The sequence below is a fragment of the Oryctolagus cuniculus genome, chromosome 16 (genome assembly GCF_051225735.1).
Source record: "Oryctolagus cuniculus isolate XC-2025 breed Fujian yellow rabbit chromosome 16, ASM5122573v1, whole genome shotgun sequence".
NCBI classification, from domain to species: Eukaryota; Metazoa; Chordata; class Mammalia; order Lagomorpha; family Leporidae; genus Oryctolagus; species Oryctolagus cuniculus.
In genome coordinates this window covers 22056833-22063249 of record NC_142882.1, presented here as the reverse complement: position 1 = coordinate 22063249, position 6417 = coordinate 22056833, and positions in this window count along the sequence as shown.

The window sequence follows — 6417 nt, the reverse complement described above, 5'->3', positions numbered from 1 at the left end:
CCTTTTCTTCTAACCCATTGGATATGTTGTCATCATGTCCAGAAGGGTGCATTGCTGCTTTGATATCTGTAGGACTGGTTGTGATGTCTTCTTTCTTGTTTCAGCTGTGTCTCAGATTTCCATGTATAACCATTCACCACCACCTATTTTTGGAGCTAGACTTGGATTTATGCAGTGATTACTCCACTGCAACAGTTTTCAAAGAAAACCTTGGGGACACCAAAAAGCTCTTGTTTATGTAGATTTTCTTTATTGACACTCTCATGTTAGTAACTATAGCTTAATATTTATTGAGCTCAAGAAATTATGCAAGAACACATAATATCCTCTAACACATTTTAGTGTAACAATCATATATTGTATGGGTATAGCATAGTCTTTATTTCCCCCCCAAAAATCTATTTATTTAATGAGTACAAATTTAATAAGTACCACTTTAGGAATATAGTGATTCTTCCTATAATACATGCCCTCCTACAGCCACTCCTACCCACTTGCTCCTCTCTCTCCCATTTCCAGTTCCATTCTCCATTAAGAAAATAAAAACTGTTCCTCAGCAATCAAGACCAGGGCTGCTCAAGTCATTGCTTCTCAAAGTGTCAATTTCACTTCTAATGATTTCTTTTATAGCATAGTATTTCAATCCATACATATAGCTGCACAGATCACATCAGGATAGTTAGCATTTCCAACTCCTTACTGTTTCCTTATGCTTGGAGACCTTGAGATCCTCACTTCCAGTTCTGAAAAAAAAAGTTCAAAATATAATATCGTATATTACTGTGACCTACAACCAACCCACTAGAACTTACTCTAACTGTTGAAAGTTAACTTTTAAATGTACTGCAGAAGTTTGGAGAGTCCTCAGAAATGTGAATATAGCCCTACCACATGAACCAGCCATCCACTCCTCGGAATTTACCCAAAGGAAATTGGCAAAATAAAAGAGCTGTCTGCCCCTCAATGTTTATTGCAGCTCAATTCACAATAGTTAAGACATGGAATCAACCTAAATGTCCATCAACAGAAGACTGGATAGAGAAATTATAGGATATGTACTCTACAGAATACTATACAGTGGTAAAAAAAAATGAAATTCAGTCATTTGAAACAAAATGGAGGAGTCTGGAAAATATGCTGAGTGAAATAAGCCAGTCCCTAAGGGACAAATATCAAATGTTCTCCCTGATTGGTGACAACTAACTGAGCACCTAAAAGAAAATTGCAGAGGTTAAAATGACACTATGAGAAACAATGACTTGATCAGCCCTCGTCCTGACTGGTGAGGAATAGCTTACTATTTTATTCTTTTCAGTATTTTCTTTTTCTACTTAATACCATTGGTTGAACTCTTTAATTAACACACAATTATTCTTGGGTGTTTAAATTTAACTGAAAATTGATCCCTGTTAAAAATAAGAGTGGGAATGAGAGAGAGGAGATGTACAGTTCAGCACATGTTCACTCGGACTTACCCCTAAATTAGGTGCAGTGGGAAACATACCATGGGACTCCAAATCCCATTAAGTTGGCATGTACCAATGCCATATTACTAGCTGAAGTGATCAGTTTAAGTTCATAATTGATCATAATGATAGGTTTAAGTGTCAAAGGGATCACATAAACAAGATCAGTGTCTGCTAATAATAACTGATAGAATTAAAAAGGAGAGAACGATCCATGGGAAGCAGGATACACAGCAGCCCCATAGAATGGCAGATGCCCTAAACAGCACTCTGGCCTCAGAATCAGCCCTTAAGGCATTTGGATCCAGCTGAAAATCCCATGAGAGTTTCTTAGGCATAGAAAGCCAAGACACTTTGGCAAAAATATAACCTAAATGAAAGATCTCTGTGAGATCCCAGTAGAAAGAATGCACCATCAAAAAAGGAGGTGTCTTTCTCTGAAGGGAGGAGAGAACTTCCACTTTGATTATGGCCTTGTCTAAATAAGGTTGGAGTTTGTGAACTCAAGAGGCTTCCATAGCCTTGGCAGCCTTTGACAAGAGCCTCAGGTGATTACTGACGTCATAGATAAGAGTGTCAATTGTTAATTCAACAATGGGAGTCACTGTGCACTTACTTTTTAATAAGATTTGAATGCCTTAAGGGCTGATTCTGAGTTCAGAGTGCTGTTTAGGCATTTGTCATTCTATGAGTCTGCTTGGGAAAGCACCATTTCAAATGATCCACATTATTTCACAAAAGTCATATTCTTCACGTCATCAGAACTCAGACCAAAAAAAAAAAAATAGAACACATACAGTGATGCCAAAGCTTCTTTTGTGCCCAATTTCTCTACTTTTCCTGTTTCCATGGAAATCAGTGTTTAGAATTCTAATGGTGTGGATTACTTTTTTTCCAAGCTTCACATAACTAAATCATATAATGTGTATCTTTTCTGGATGCCTTATTTAACCCAACTGTATGTTTGTGAGTTTGTATTACTACTACTATCTTTTTAAATTTTATTTAAGTTATAAAAGTTTCATATATTTCATATATACTGATTTAGGAACATAGTGATACTTCCCACCTTACCCAGTCTCCCATCCATGCTTCAACCCTTCTTCCTCCTCCCTCTCTCATTCCCACTCTTAATTTTTACAAAGATCTACTTTCTTTTTTTAAATATTTGCAACTCATATATCTTTTTTAAAGATTATTTATTTGACAGGTAGAGTTACAGACAGTGAGAGAGAGAGAGAGAGAGAGACAGAGAGAAAGGTCCTCCTTTCACTGGTTCACCCCCCAAATGACCGCCACAGCTGGTGTGTTGTGCCGATCCAAAGCCAGGATCCAGGTGCCTCTTCCTGGTCTCCCATGTGGGTGCAGGGCCCAAGCACCTGGGCCATCCTCCACTGCCCCGCCAGGCCACAGCAGAGAGCTGGATCAGAAGAGGAGCAACCAGGACTAGAACCCGGTGCCCATATGGGATACTGGTGCCACAGGCAGAGGATTAGTGAGCCATGATGCTGGGCCCCCCAAAGATCTACTTTCAATTCACAATAACTAAGGTATGGAATCAACCCAGATATCTATCACCTGTTGATTGGATAAAGATATTATAGTGTATATAAATTACGGAGTACTACTCAGCTGTAAAAAAGATGAAATCCTATCTTTTGCAACAAAATAACAAAATTGATGAAACTGGAAATCATTATATTCAGTGAAATAAGTCAGCCCTCAAAAGGTAGACATCATATACTTTCCCTGATCTAACTCATAGAGTTTGTATTATTTTAAATAAAATAGTCCGTGTTTCTAAGAAATCTGCCCCCGACAGATTCAGCATACACCTCCTTTACAAACATTGTGTCTCATGCTATGAATTTTGGAGAACAATGGCTTCTCACATACTTCTCAGATAGGAAAAATTATTCCTAAGATATCCTTACTGTCCCATGAGACAAATGGGAATTTCCAAAAATTTCTGATTTCATGTTAGGATTCACTTTGGGAAAGTAGGAAAACATCAAAGGGAAAAGCTGTGGAAACTAGACAACAGAAAGCTTAGTAAGTGAGTTGCCAAAACTGTATTGAGAGATTCAATCCACAAAATGGAAACTCTAGTAAATAAACATCGGAAAAAATTCTGATTTTACATTCAGATCCAAGATTAAGAATTTTGGACTGTGAGGTTTCATCCTTGCAATCCTTGGCACTTCTTTGGCCCAAGATACCTGTCCATTTTATTGTTTCCCATCAAAAGCGCTTTTCAGATCCCTCTTTTTAAAAGATTTTATTTATTATTTGAGAGGTAGAGTTATAGACAGTGAGAAGGAGAGACAGAGAGAAAGGTTTTCCTTCAGTTGGATCACTCCCCAAATGGCCAAAATGGCCAGAGCTGTGCCGATCTGAATCCAGGAGCCAGGTGGTTCTTCCTGCTCTCCCATACAGGTGCAGGTCCTTGGGCCATCTTCTACTCCTTTCCCAGGCCACATAAAAGAGCTGGATTGGAAGAGAAGCAGCTGGGACTAGAACCAGTGTCCATATGGGATGTTCGTGCCACAGGAAGAGGATTAATCTACTGCACCATGGCACCAGCCCCTAGAGCCCTCTTTATGTATTCATTTCTCATACTGTAGATGAAGGGGCTCAACATGGAGGTGACCATGGTATACACCATTGAGGCTCTACAGCTGAGTGTGGGTTTTGGGTAACAGCAGAGCTAAGATGCACAAGTAGTCCTGTGAAATAAAATAAGATGATGGAGAGGTGAGAGGCACAGGTGGAAAATGCTTTAATGCTTCCCCTGAGTGGATGACATTGCACAGATAAAGGACACGATCTTAGAGAAGAAGTAAGAATCCCAGTCCTCCACCCAGCAGCACAGATACAAAATATAGAAACAGATCATTAAGAAATGCTTCAAAGCAGGCACTATGGACCACGTGCTTCAGTTCAGAGAAACAGTGGGGCACTTCCAGGTCTGCACAGGACAATTTCAGCACCATTAAGCTGTGTAACAAGGCATGCAGGACACTAATGATCCAGCACATGAGAACAAGATGCAAATGGAGCTGTGGGTTCATGATGACCATGTATTATGGCAGTCATAGGCCAACACAACTGGAAGGAAGGTGTTCATTCATATAAAAAGAAAGTAGAAAAATGTTTTGGTAAAGCATCCATCATAGGCAATAGTTTTGCTCTGTATCTGGATGTTCACCAGCATCTTGGGGATGGTGGTGGAGGTGAAGCAGATGTCCACCAAGGACAGGTTGGAGAGGAAGAAGTACGTGGGCATGTGGAGGTGGGGGTCTGAGAGGATGGCCATGACGATGAGCAAGTTCCCAGCCACAATGACCAGGTACATGGAGAGGAAGAGAACAAATATAAGGGGCTGCCCTGCTGGGTCTTCTGAGAATCCCAGAAGGAATTTTGAAATTCCTGTATTATTTCTTGGTTCCACTTGCTTGAGCTGACTACTTGGAAAGAGATAACAACATGACTACATTTCCTAGAAAGTCATGGCTCACATAGTTTAAATGCTACAATTTCTATTTTAGAGGCTGAAAATTGATCCCTACAGTGTATGTATGGATCTGGTCCCAAATAGGGGACTCTTGTACTGTCATCTTTAAGTAAGCCTTCCTTTCCACTTAGCATTTCACTGATGTTCATGTACATGTTAGACTCTTTTAATAATAAAGATCACAGGAAGTTCAAAGAACATATTAGAAAATATCTTTGGCAAATGGCAGGGCAAAGCTACTACTTATCAATAGTCACATTGAACGTTAATGGCCTCAACTCTCCAGTTAGAAGACACCAAGTGGCTGATTGGGTAAAGGAACTAAACCCATCTATTTGCTGCTTACAAGAAACACATCTTTCCAACAAAGATGCATGCAGACTGAAAGTGAAAGGCTGGGAAAAGATATACCATGCCAACAGAAATGAAAAAAGAGCGGGCGTAGCCATCTTAATATTGGACAACATGAACTTTACCACAAAAACTGTTAAGAGAGACAAAGAGGGACACTATATAATGATTAAGGGATCAATTCAACAGGAAGATATAACAATTATCAATGTATATGCACCTAATTACAGGGCATCGGTTTATCTAAAAGATTTGTTAAGGGACTTAAAGGGAGACTTAGACCCCATAACAATAGTGCTGGGGGACTTCAATACTCCACTCTCAGAAATAGACAGATCAATAGGACAGAAGATCAACAAGGAGACAGTAGATTTAAACGACACTATAGCCCAAATGGATCTAACAGATATCTACAGAACTTTTCATCCTACACATAAAGCATTTACATTCTTCTCAGCAGTACATGGAATCTTCTCCAGGATTGACCACATACTAGGCCATAAAGCAAGTCTCAGCAAATTCAAAAGAATTGAAATCATACCATGCATCTTCTCAGACCACTATGGAATGAAGTTGTAAATTAGCAACTCAGGAATCCCTAGAGCATACGCAAACACATGGAGACTAAACAGCATGCTCCTGAATGAACACTGAGTCATAGAAGAAATCAAAAGAGAAATCAAAAATTTTCTGGAAGTAAATGAGGATAACAGCACAACATACCAAAACTTATGGGATACAGCAAAAGCAGTGTTAAGAGGAAAGTTTATATCAATAGGTGCCTACATCAAGAAATTGGAAAGGCACCAAATAGATGAGCTTTCACTGCATCTCAAGGATCTAGAAAATCTGCAGCAAACCAGACCTAAATCTAGTAGGAGAAGAGAAATAATTAAAATCAGAGAAGAAATCAACAGGATTGAATCCAAAAAAAATTACAAAAAATCAGCCAAACGAGGAGCTGGTGTTTTGAAAAAATAATCAAAATTGACACCCCATTGGACCAACTAACTAAAAAAAAGAAGAGAAAAGACCCAAATCAATAAAATCAGAGATGGAAAAGGAAACGTAACAACAGACACCACA